This window comes from Chiloscyllium plagiosum, unplaced genomic scaffold (assembly GCF_037043375.1).
Source record: "Chiloscyllium plagiosum isolate Xiang-an unplaced genomic scaffold, Cpla_swu_hap1 HiC_scaffold_49, whole genome shotgun sequence".
Lineage (NCBI taxonomy): Eukaryota > Metazoa > Chordata > Chondrichthyes > Orectolobiformes > Hemiscylliidae > Chiloscyllium > Chiloscyllium plagiosum.
The window spans coordinates 5,740,520-5,754,319 of record NW_028270187.1 but is presented as its reverse complement, the minus strand read 5'-3'; the positions used below and the strand labels follow the sequence as shown (position 1 = coordinate 5,754,319).

General features: G+C 41.9%; 1 long non-coding RNA gene across 1 annotated transcript; it reads right to left on the bottom strand.

The window, feature by feature from the left end:
• Window positions 1–1,405: 1,405 nt before the first annotated feature.
• Window positions 1,406–8,456, bottom strand: LOC122544677 (uncharacterized). Its single transcript, XR_006310438.2, has 3 exons — window positions 8,330–8,456; window positions 7,171–7,299; window positions 1,406–6,895 (listed from the first exon to the last, which is right to left on the bottom strand). It is a non-coding gene; the product is annotated as an uncharacterized LOC122544677 (long non-coding RNA).
• Window positions 8,457–13,800: the final 5,344 nt, after the last annotated feature.

Genomic DNA, 13,800 nt, shown 5'->3' with positions numbered 1-13,800 from the left:
TGCTACCTTATAAAACCAGGGACCCGGGTTCGATACCAGCCTCGGGCGACTGCCTGTGTAGAGTTTTCACATTCTGTTGGTGTCAATGTGGGTTTCCTCCCACAGTCCAAAGATATACAGGTTAGACTGAATTGGTCATGCTGAATTGCTCATAATGTTCAGGCGTATGTATGTTAGGTGCATAAGTCATGGGGAAATGTAAAGTAGTAGGAGAGGAGAATGGTTCTGGGTAGGTTATTCTTCGGAAGATGGGTTTGTCATCTGTATGGTTTCTACACGGTAGGGATTCTATGAACCTTCTCTGCATAGAAGAGTACAGCACAGGAATGGGGACTTCTACTCATCATGCTGTGCGGAACATAAAATTAATCCCTTTTGCCTGACATTCGCCCATATCCCTTCATTTCTTACATATCGACTTGCTTACCTACAAGTCCCTTAAATACCCTTATCGTATGCCTCCATCACCACTCCTGGCAGTGTGTTCCAGAGACCTACCACACTCTTGTGCAAAAACAACTTGCCCCTCCTGTCTCCTTTGAACTTTCCCCCCTCACCTTAAATGCATGCCCCATAGTATTAGACATTTCAAATCTGGGGATAAAAAAATCTGATCATCAACTCGAGATGCATCTCAAAATTTTACAGGCTTCTATCAAGTCTCCCTTCAGCCTACGCTGCTCAGGAGAAAGCAACCTGAGTTTTCCTAAGATCTCTTTATATCTCATACACTCTAATCCAGGCAGCGTCCTGGTAAACCTCTCCGAAATTTCCATATCCTTCCAGAATCCGTCCAGAATTGGACACAGTAATCCAATTATGACCTAACCAAAGACTTAGAAAGTTTCAATACGACATCCTGACTCTTGTACTCAATTCCCTAATCAATAAGGGCATACATGCCATAAGCGTTCTTCTCTGTACCACTCTAACTACTTGCACAGCCACTTTGAGGGAGCTTTGGATTTGGATCCCAAGGCGCTTCTATAGATCAGTGATGTTCAGAGTCCTGCCAGTAACTGTTTACTTTTCTTAATATTTGATCTTCCAAAGTCCAGCACCTTACCATTTCCCGGATTAAACTCTATCTGCCTTTTCTCCGCCCATTTCTGCAACTGACCTATATCCCGCTTTATCCTTTGAGAATCCGCCACACGACCTACAACTCCACCATTCTTTATATCATCTGCATTTAATAAAGATAAATATAATGTTACAATGAAGGTCAACAAATAAATTATGCTGTCAGTTTGAACAAGAGTAAGGGAAGTAGATATTGAGTACAGATATTGAAGGAAACTGTTCAGCAGTCAGGAACTGGGAGGGACAGAATTAATCTTTTGTCACATACATAGACACAACAATTAAATAGTATGAATTACAAATATACATCGGTGTCAAAGTCTGACATAGAAAGAATATTTAATGTGTATGTTCGTATATAAACACACTCTGACTTACAATGAGTTTCAAAAGCATTCACCATCCTGACACAATCTAAATGTTTAACATTGCAACAGTAGTAGTCTCGCCAACTTTAAGAGAATTTAACTGTTCATTGAATAAACATATGGATGATAATAGAATGGTGTTCGTTAGATGGGCTTCAGATTGGTTTCACAGGTCGGTGCAACATCGAGGGCCGGAGGGCCTGTACTGTGTTGTAATATTTTAAAACAATCATGCAGCTCCATAGACATTGCAAGTAACAGAAAATGTTACAATCAAAATAATTTCTACTCAGAGATTCGTTGGCAGAAAGGCCGACAGCACAGAATCACAACTTTTGAATATGCACCAAGCAAAAACAACCAGCTAAAAAGTCTCAACCTATTCAGTTAGGATTCCACTTGCATAAATATATTGTGGTGGCAGAGGGGATGCCATCCCCACCTTTATCTCCACATCATTCTGCATTTCTTCATGTTACAGGAGTAGACTTGGTATTATCTTTTTCAATCCAACAAGAATTGTTTTTAGATAATTGTGTACCCTTTAAAATTAGGTTTAATTTTCTACAAAAAGCCCCATATTCCTCCTGATACTCCCTATGATGCACTCCAAAAAAATTTAGAAATCTGCTTGCAACTTTCACAATGCATCAATGAAATTTAATAACGACCCTTCAATGCAGTGGAGAAAGGCGAAAAAAGGCAAAATTAGTAGCTTTGTAAGACTGCATATTTTGTGTTCAGGCAGCGTTGAATAGTGCTGATTGTTCAATAAATTGAATTTGACAGGGTAAATACTCTGCACTGCATCACAGTAAATAAAAGTCCTTGTTGCTTTTCTCCTCCCTACTACAGCGCAATACAAGAGTACGGCTAACAATGCATCATCACACTACAGAGCAGGGTAATGCCCTGTCTACATCAGACAATAGAAACGAATTAACCAGTTGCATTTTCTATACAAGGAGCATTGTGGTCAGTGAGTTCTAATGCAGTTGAATTGTTGATTGCCCTTTCACTTAGTTGCAAATAGATTCAGTTTGCACTAATTGTTACTTCAGCAGTATTCAGAAAAATGTATCACTAAGCACTGAAACAAAAACTGATGGCAATCTGAACACCAACACAAGATATAAAGGCCCATTGTATTTCCTACCTTGTCTCTGAAGAACAACACAAAGTCCTTGCTGTTGCAGTGTGTTACGTTTTCACTTGCACATGATTCCTACAGGCACTAACAATTAAAGAACTTCTGCTGCTTCCCATTCACTACAGGAGATGTGAACTGAGATACAGACTGGCAGACAACAACAAACTCACTCTCACTCAGCCACTGGATGCTGAAAGGAAAAGAATAAAATTTGCCCTCTCAATTATCTTCAGAGATGAATTGACTCTCAAAACCACTGATCACCGCTGAGGAGGTTAAATTATTAGTGTCCTGTGTAGACCTAAAAATCCCTTTATATCCCTTTATACAATCCCTTTATACAAGTGTAACACTCAAATACGAAACCACAACCGAACATAAGGGAACATAGAGAAACTTCTTCAAAACTGGGTCCAAACTTATTTAAAGTCAGATGACAACAGAATTGATGTCAAATTGACCTTTCCATATAGACACTGACAATTAGTGGATGAAGTTCACATTTCTTTGAGACGGTGACAAAACAAGTGGATGGAGGTAAGACAGTTGAAGTGGTGCATATGGACTTCAGTAAGGCGTTTGATAAGTTTCCACGCTGGAGGCTATTACATAAAATAAGGAGTTTTGGCATTTAAGGTGATTTAGTGGTTTGGATCAGAAATTGACTAGCTGAAAGCAGACAGAGTGGTGGTTGATAGGAAATATTCACCCTGGTGTTCAGTTACCAGTGGTGTCGCAAGGATCTGTTTTGGGGACACTGCTGTTTTTCAGTTTTATAAATGATCTGCACGTGGGAGTAGAAGGATGGATTAGTAAATTTGCAGGTAGGCAGAGTTGTGGACAGTGCTGAAGGATGTTGTGAATTACAGAGGGCCATAGGTAAGATGCAGAGCTGGGCTGAGAAGGGGTAATTGGAATTCAATGTGGAAAATTGTGAGGTACTTCTCTTTGGAAAAAGTAACAGGATTGCAGAGTCCTGGACTAATGGTAAAATTGTTTACGGAGAGATCTCCGTGTCCAGGTGCATTAATCCCTGAAAATTGATAAGGTTGTTAAGAAGGCACATGGTGTGTTGGCGTTTCTTGATAGAGGGATTGAGTTTCCGAGTCACGAGATCATGCTTCAGCTGTAGAAGACACTGCTCAGGCCGCGCCTGGAGTATTGCATGTTATTCTGGTCACTGCATTATGGAAAGGATGTGGAAACTTTGGAAAGGGTTCAGAGGAGATTTACTAGGATGTTGCCTAGTATGGAAGGTAATTCTTACAATGAAAGGCTGAGAGAACTGAGTCTTTTTTCGAAGGAGAGACGAAGGTTGAGAGGTGACTTAATAGAGATGTATAGGATAATCAGAGGGTTAGATATGGTGGACATTGAGAATATTTTTCCTCAGAGGGTAATGCGAGGGGACATAGCTTTACATTGAGGGGTGATAGATTTAGGAGAGATATTAGGGGAAGTTTCTTTACTCAGGGAGGAGTAGGGGCGTGGAATGGCCTGCCTACAACTGTGATAGACTGGCCGACGATAAGGGCATTTAAATGGGCTTTGGACATACCTATGTAGCATAATGGAATGGTGTAAGTTTGTTGGGCATCAGACTAATTTCACAGTTCGGTGCAACATCGGGAACCGAACGGCCTGTACTGCGCTGTAAAATTTTATGTTCTATGTTATATTACGAACAATTACTGTAGAACTGATGGATAATAGAATATCCCAGCACAGATAGATTGGGCTGAATAGTATGCTTCTGCGATTGACCATATCAATTGGACTGATTTTTTGTGAGAAAGGAGATGACATGAAATTGTGTTGCATATTAGTATAAAAATGCAAGAATCTTCTGACATGCAGAATAAGCCTATCTTTCACAAAAAAATGTCTGTATACAAAATGAAACTCAGTGGTCAGTAATACCACAGATCTCAGACAGTCTACACAAACAGGAAATGCATGATTATAATTTAGAATGGTTCTCAAAATAAAGCAGTTAACCTGATCGCCTCTCCCCCTACCCACCAGCAAAGACTGACAGTCAACTCAGAAATCACAAAATGCGTAAGAGATTAAGAATCAGTCTGAGTACCATCATAACAAAAATCACAGAATGCAACACACAGACAGAGAATATTCCTGGCTACCTCTTTGATATACAAGTGTAGAAACTGACAAGTACAGACTGATAACTACACACTGACTCATGTTGCAAAAACAGACAAACAAATGATGACGACCCAGTTACTGAGATGCAAATAATTGTCTGTCCATCGCCATCTGTCTGTTTCTGTTAATTTAAGTCACACATTCTCATTACAGTAACTGTCTAGGACAGATTAATAACTATACTTTCATTCACAACGCTAAAACTGACAGGAACAGAATGATAACTACACGCCCAGTTTCACAGAGCACAAAGTACAGTCTGATAACGACACTCTCATATTCACAGAGCAGAATTTCACAGTGCAGATATTGATACCTGCACTGTTCACATTCACCAAACAGTAACTGACAGGTAGAAATCGATAAGTAAATTCAAATATTGACAAAACAGAGACTGAGAGGCAGAGATTGGTAACTGCACTCACAGATTCACATTGACAAGTACAGATTAATATTGACACTCTCGAATCACAGAGCAGGAACATACTGGTAAATACACTGACACATTATCGTAGGAGAAACTGACAAGTGCATATTTATAACTATATTTGGGTATTCACACAGCCAAAACTGACAGTTGAAGGTTAATAGTTACATCCACATAGAAGAAACTGACAAGTACAAATTGATAACTGCATTGGTTATATAAATGATCAGGAGTTAGATGTAGATGATATAGTCTCTAAATTTGCAATTGATACTAATCCAGGGAAAAGAGTGAATTGTGAGGAAGATGCTGAGTAATTTCACAGGGAGATTGACAATTTGGCCAAATGGGCAGAAACTTGGCAGATGAATTCCAATGCAGAGAAATGTGAGGTATTACATTTGCAATAGTAGCACACGACAACAATGCAGGTTCCATGATCCAACTTGAAGGGAGTGGTGGATCAGAGGGACGTGGGGCTTCTCATGTATCATTCTGTGAAAGTGACAAGGAAACCGTTTTGATGATGGCTCAAATATTTCTTATAGTTATAAATAGAGGCATTGAGTATAAAACCAAGGAAGAGATGCTACACCCTCTACAAATCATTAGTCAGACCACATTTTCATTCAGTTCTAGGCAATTTATTTAAGGAAGGATCTTCAAGCTCTGGAGAGGGTTCATTGGAGATTTACGTGAATGATAGCAGGCATGAAGAATTTTACATAGAAGGAAAGATTAGTGGCATCAGACTTATTCTTCTTGGAGCAGAGAAGATTATGATCAGGACCTTATAGGAGGTATTCAACACTATGAAGAATTTGGAAGGGGAAAGAAGAATATTTTATTTCCACGAGTTGGTATGTCAGAAACTAGAGGTCATAATTTCAAGATCGTCAACAAGATTAGGAGGAATTTGTTTACTCAGAGAGTTGGTAGTATTTGGAATATGCACCTTGGGATCATGGTGAAGGTACATTCCATGTGAGGTATGAAAAGAGAGCTGGATATGGATTGAAAGTTATGAAGTTTGAGGGCAATGAAGGTCCGGCTGCAGAATGATCTTGTCTTGAATTAATTGCAGCTCACCATAATTTTAGAAAAAAATCTAGAGTACATTCAATTCACTGGCTCATCTGCCTTGTGCCATTGACCAGGAGATCAAATGGACGCTCAAGTTAGGAATGGGCACCACAAAATCTCAAATATCTGCCATTAAAAGTTACATCGTCCTACAGCGGGATAAATTGATCCACTGAGAGTTGTGGGAGAGACAATTATTCAAATGGTATCCCAAGACAAGTAGATCTTTGAAACTCAAATTTGCTGAGTGAATTGATTCCTGAAGAAGGGCTTATGCCCGAAACGTCGATTCTCCTGCTCCTCGGATGCTGCCTGGCCTGCTGTGTTTTTCCAGCACCACATTTTTCAACTCTGAATTGAGACAAAGCCTAGCCAATATGTCGGCCACAGAATGTGATGTTGCTATGCCTTCTTTTCCTTGTCCTCCTTGTTTGTCGGAAGGTAGGATTGCTACTGAGCACCCTTGAAGGTGCTCTTCTGTGCTGTTTCCCGATGCCCGCGCAAGGTTCACATAAACATTTCCCTCTTTTTCTTGACCTGGTTCCTCAACTCCTCCTGTATCTGCGTGCTTCAAACTTATGTATGTGATACAGAATGGTTGCTGCTCCGCTGGTCAGCCTGAAAACAGGTCAACACAGAAGCGTAGTAAATAGGAACAGGGCCAAAATTGGTGGCATAGTGGACAGAGAAAAAAGTTATTTAAAAGTACAATGGAAATTTGATCATGAAGTTTAATTTAGACGAATGTGTAGAGTTATGCAGGACTTACGTAGTTAATATTACAACTCTGGGAGTGTTGCCGAACAAAGAGACTTCGGGGTGCACATTCATATTTCCTTAAATGTGGCTTTGCAGCGAGACACGGTGGTGAAGAATGTGTTTGGCATACTTACTTTCATTAGGCAAAGCATTGACGACTGGAGTTGGGGCATCATCGTACAGCTGCACAGGATGTTGGTGAGGCCACTTTTAGATTACTGTGTAAGTTCTGGTTAGTCTGCTGCGGAAAGGATGTTGTTAAGCTAGAAAGGGTACAAAAAAGATTTACAAAGATGTTACCAAGACTGGAGGGTTGAAGTTATAAGGGAAAGTTGCATAATCTGGGATATTTTCTCCCCTGGAACATCGGAGGCTGAGAAGTAACCTTACAGAGGTTTATTAAATCACATGGGGCAGAGATAAAGTCTTTTCCCCAGGGTCGCGGAGCCCAGAGCTCGTGGGCACAGGTTTAAGGTAAGAGAGGAAGGAACAAAAAGAGACCTGAGAGACAACATTATCACACAGATGGCAATGTATACATGAAATGAGCTGCCAAGGGAAGTTTTAGAGGCAGGTACAATTACAACATTTAAATGATATTTGGAAAGGTATGTGGATAGGAAAGGTTTAAAGAGATATTGGCCAAATGCAGCCGAATGGTTCGAGGTGAGTTTGGGAAACGTGGTCAGCATGGAAAAGTTGGACCGAAGGGCATGTTTTCGCACTGCATGACTATGCAAATAGATGAGAATAACAAACTTTACTTGTAAGTCAATCAGAGTGTATAGGAGGAGCTGTTAATATCTGCAGTTACTATACAGACCAATTTCCCTTAGCAAAGCACGGGACTGGAACAAACCAAATACTCACCCTGACAAATGTTATTTCTCTGTACTCTGAACAGGATGTCGCCATCTCTACCAAGTGCATGCAATTCCGAAAAGCCCTTGACTTGTTCAGCCAGAAGGCAGTGAGGAGTTTGCAAAGGGTTAGGTAACACATGCTAAGCAGACTGGGTAAGGGCGGCAAATTTCATTCCCTTAAGGACCATCACAGACAGGATCATGGGAAGGCCATTCGGCCCCTCGAGCCTGTTCAGTCATTCAATAACATCGTGGCTGATGCCCCATTCATCATGCTCACTTTCCTGCAGTTAACCCGTAACCCTCAATTCCCTAACTGATGAAGAATCTTCTATCCCAGTCTTAAACCTGTTCCCTGTGGCCACACACAGCTCTGTTGCAATGCGTTCCAACGACACACAACACTCTGAGAGAAGAAACTCCTCCTCACCTCAGTCTTCAGTTTTGAACGAGATGTTTCTTTGTTCCTGACAACAGACATTATTGTAATCTTAACTTCAGATCTGTTTTTGTTTAAAATCGAATTCCAAATCCACACCTGCCACGGCAAGATTCAAATTCACGTCTTCAGGGTATACCCTGGGGAGAGATAAACATAGGATTTTGCTTCCACATTATTTCAGAAACGGAAAGTGAATCTCTTCAAAATTGAGATCAGAATAAATTGTCACACACCACTGAGCTAAACACTGATGTCAGTTTTTGGCTTGTTCCAGTCCTGTACAGTCCTGTACAGAACCCATCCGGTGTGGAAAGGGGCCATTCACCCATCTTTTCTGCGCCACATCTTTTGAACAGGATCCCACCCAGATCCCGACCAGGACCATGTTCCGATCCCCATAACTCTGCATTAACCTTGTCCAATCTTCCTAACTTGCACATCATAGAATCCTTCAGCGTGGAAGCATCCCTTTCGGCCCGTCGAGTCCACACTGATCCTCTGAGTAGCATCAGACCAGATCCTCTGGCTCTACTCTATTCCTGTACACTGCATTTCCCATGGTTAACCCTCCTCACCCGCACAACCCTCACAATATGGACAACTTAGCATGGCCTAATCCACCAAATCTGCACATCTTTGGACTTCAGGAGGAAATTGGAGCAGTGGAGGAAACCCACGCAGAGGAGAGAGCATGCAAACTCCACAAAGTCACCCGAGGCTGGAATTTTACGTGAGTCCTTGGCGCTGTGAGGGAGCAATGCTAATCAATGAGCCATTGTGGTGCCCAATGTTTTTGCCTCTGGCCATGTCGGGGTTGGTTAGTTCAGTGATTCTAGAGTTGGCTTACAATGTATAGTGACACTGACAGCATATGGTTCAATTGCTGCTCTGTTTGAGATTGCTCTGAATGATCATTCCCTGTGCCTTAGATGTGGTGACCCCCCCAGGTTAAACATAAAACAATTGCTGCTTTTTCTCTCTCTTTCTCCCCCACGCCTCTCTCTCCCTCTCTCTAATGAGACAGTGATGACTTTACATCAACTGCCTGCTAAAAACATAACTTTGCCGATTAAAAATTAACTGCCCTCTTTTTCACTGGAAAATAACTTATGCACTATCAGAGTGAGCTGTAAATAAAAGACATTTTACCAATGGTACATATCTCAATGAACTGGGAGAGGGTGCACAGAGAGATTTACCAGCATATTGCTTTGGGGGTTGGAGAGTTTCAGTTATGGAGAGAGATCGGATTGACTGCGCTGGCTGTCCTTATAGCAGAGTAGATTAAAAGAGAGAAATGTATAAAATGATGAGACATATAGATAGGGTAGACAGGAAGAAACCTTCCCCTCTTGATCGAGGGATCAATAAGTGGGAGAGGAACATAGATTGAAGGTAAAGGCCAAGAGGTTTCCAGGGATGTGAGGAAATTCTTGTTCACCCAGAGTATGTTGTGCAATCTGGAACTCACTGCCTGTAAGAGTTGGAGAGGCAGAAACCCTCAGCACATTGAAGGAGGATTTAGATGTGCACTCATGACGACAAGATAATGGGCCAAGTGCTGTGGCAAAGGAATTAGAGAATAGTGAGGTGGATTTTTCTGACCAGCACAGACTCGATAGACCAACAGGCCTTTTTCTGGTCTGTAGACCTCTCCAACACTGTGACTAACTCACTTTAGATTGTGTATTCTATCTATATACTGTCAAAACGGAAAGTGACTTTCATGTTCAGAGATAGGAGGTTTGCCTTCAGAAGAGAGATTGAGAAGTTACTCCGATACCCTCTGAAGTTCAGAAAAATGAGTGGATACCTAAGTGATGGATTCCAGATACTAGAGGGGATGGTATTGACAGAGGAAATGGAGAGAGGATGTTTCCTCATGTAGAACGAAACGGTCATCGTTTCAAGAGAAGGTGATGGGACAGAATGATAACAAAGATGGGGAGGAATGACTTCTTTCTAAGGGAAAAGGGTTGTGAATCTGTGTTAATTCACGACAACCCCTCCCCAGCCCGCCCCCGTGTGTGGGCCATGACAGGATACTGAGTAAATTGAGGGGGACGAGGGGGGAAACAGATAGATTGTTAATCAGTGAGTAGTTAAAGAGAGGGGAGCCAGAAAGTGGAATTGAGGCAGGGATGAGCTAAGCCACAGCTGTATAGAATGAGTGGTGGGGTGGGAGTGGTGCGGTTGCAGGCTCCCGAGGTCTCCTAGCCCGTATGTTGTATTGGTCATCCAGCTGTCAGAACACATTTTATTGTGGATAGCTCATAGAACATGCTCAGAAAGTCCTGAATCTGAGGGGACAAGCATTACAGGCTATTAGTCACTTATTAACCAAGGCCATAAGATACACCAGTCATTCAGTCCATCAAGTCCTCTCCACCATTTCATCATAGCTGATATGATTTAACCACATTCTTTAGCTTTCTACCTGAAAAACCTGACCCCTTACTGATCAGGAACCTATCGTCTCTGCCTTAATTACATTTAACGACAGCCCTCTGTGATAATGAGTCCCACAGATTCCCCACCCTTTAGCTGAAGAAGTTCCTCCTCATCTCAGTTCAAAGGATCATCCTTTCATTCTGAGACTATGCCCTCGATTCCTAGTCTCTCATCCTCGTGAAAACATCTTCTCCATGTGCACTATATCTCAGAATTCTCCAAGTTTCAATCAGATTCTCCCTCATTCTTCTGAAATCCATCGACTCTAGATACAGAGTTATCAACCTTTTCTCTTGTGACAAGATCTTCATTCCTGGGATCTTGCTTGCAAAACCCCTCTGAACTTCTTCCAGGTTCAGCTCATCCTTCCTTAAACATGCTGCCTAAAACTCACAATGTTCCAAATGTGCTCTTATCAGAGCCTTATGCAGCCTCAACAGTACATCTCTGCTCTTGTATTGTAACGTTCTCGAAATGAATGCTAACATTACATGTGCCTTCATAACTGCCAACTGAACCTGCCTGTTAACCTGAACAGACACTTGAACTCAGACACCCAAGTCCCTTTGTGCTTCAGATTTCTGAAACCCTTCCCCATTTAGTAAACATTCTCCTTCTCTCTTCTCCCCACTGAAGTACATTATCTCCCACTTCCCCCATTCTCCTAGCCTGTCCAATTCCTTCTGCAGCCTCCCCTCTTCCTCAACATGTATTGTCCTTCTATATACTTTTGTGTCATTTAAGAAACACTCCGAACAATGAAATGGCAATGTCCCCCATGTGATTGATACTAGACCAAGAGCGAATGGCTTTTGTCACGACGGCAAAGGCTAGAAGGGGCCACTCTCAGATATTAAGCTGTTGTATTGGGGTAACAAAAAGGTTGTTGTTTCGGGGTCAAATCTTTAAGCGTTCCCTCAAAACAAGATGAATGATAAAGCAATTAGCCATCAATGTAACATTACCTCTTCTAACACATATCGCCATGCTGTCAATTTCGTTGACATAATTGGATTATGACAAAGATTTAGATGCATTTCAAACATTATCTGTTGTTAATAAATGTGAATGATGTAAAACGTTTTGAAAAACTTGGGCAGATCTTCACTCCATGCTATAAGCAAGGGAAACACCGGCGATGTTTAAAACTGGCTAGTGGGTTGAAATAAACCAGAAAAAATCCCCACTTCAACTGTGCCAAAAATGCTGCCATCCATTTCTGAGTCATCTGTAAATCGAGAAACAATAAGCAAAGGAGAATATTGTGGAAAAGAATGAGGTACAGGATATTAGACTAGAAATGATCGAGGTTAGTAAGGAGGAGGTGTTATCAATTTTAGAAAAATCGGAAAGTAGGCATGCCCCTTGTGCCAATCGGGATTTATCTGATGAGACTCTAATTTATAATAATCTAGCAAGCTACAATTTGTTTGCAGATAGTGAACATTGTTTCATCAGAGCTTTTTGAGAAGGTAAACAAGCATGTGGATGAGGGTAGAGTAGTTGACGTGGTGTACATGGACTTCAGTAAAACCTTTGAGAAGATTCCACGGGGAAGGCAGTTGTAGAAAATGCAGAGGCATGGAATTAAAGGTGATTTAGCAGTTTGGTTAGGAACTGGCTTTCTGTAAGAAAGCAGCAAGTGGTGGCTGATAGAAAATATTCAGTCTAGAGTGCAGGTACTATTGGTGTGCCACAAGGATCTGTTTTGGGACCACTGCTGTTTGTCATTTTTATAAATGACTTGAATGCAGGCAAAGATAGATGGGTTAGTAAGTTTGCCGATGGTACTAAAGTTGGCGGAGTAGTGGACAATGTGTAAGAATGTTACAGGTTGCATGGGGATTTGGATAAACAGTAGAACTGGGCTGAGGTGGTAAATAGAGATCAATGCAGATAGAACATAGAACATAGAAGAATACAGCGCAGTACAGGCCCTTTGGCCCTCGATGTTGCGCCGATCCAAACCCACCTAACCTATACTAACCCACTATCCTCCATATACCTATCCAATGCCCGCTTAAATGCCCATAAAGAGGGAGAGTCCACCACTGCTACTGGCAGGGCATTCCATGAACTTACGACTCGCTGAGTGAAGAACCTACCCCTAACTTCAGTCCTATATCTACCCCCCCTTAATTTAAAGCTATGCCCCCTTGTAATACCCGACTCCATACGCGGGAAAAGGTTCACACTGTCAACCCTATCTAACCCCCTAATCATCTTGTACACCTCAATCAAGTCACCCCTAAACCTTCTTTTCTCTAATGAAAACAGCCCCAAGTGTCTCAGTCTTTCCTCATACGATCTTCCTTCCATACCAGGCAACATCCTGGTAAACCTCCTCTGCACCCGTTCCAGTGCCTCCACATCCTTCCTATAGTATGGCGACCAAAACTGCACACAATATTCCAGATGCGGCCGCACCAGAGTCTTATACAACTGCATCATGACCTCAGGACTCCGGAACTCAATTCCTCTACCAATAAAAGCCAGTACGCCATATGCCTTCCTCACCGCACTATTTACCTGGGTGGCAACTTTCAGAGATCTGTGTACATGGACACCAAGATCCCTCTGCTCATCCACACTACCAAGTATGCGACCATTAGCCCAGTACCCCATCTTTTTGTTATTCTTCCCAAAGTGAATCACCTCACACTTAGCTACATTGAATTCCATTTGCCACCTTTCTGCCCAGCTCTGCAGCTTCTCTATATCCTGCTGTAACCTGCCACATCCTTCCTCACTGTCAACAACTCCTCCGACTTTCGTATCATCCACAAACTTGCTCACCCAACCTTCTAACCCCTCTTCCAGGTCATTTATAAAAATGACAAACAGCAATGGTCCCAAAACAGATCCTTGCGGAACACCGCTAGTGACGGCACTCCATGAAGAAACTTTGCCATCAACTACTACCCTCTGTCTTCTTCCATCCAGCCAATTCCTAATCCAAACCTCCAACTCACCCTCAATGCCATATCTCCGTATTTTCTGCAGTAGCC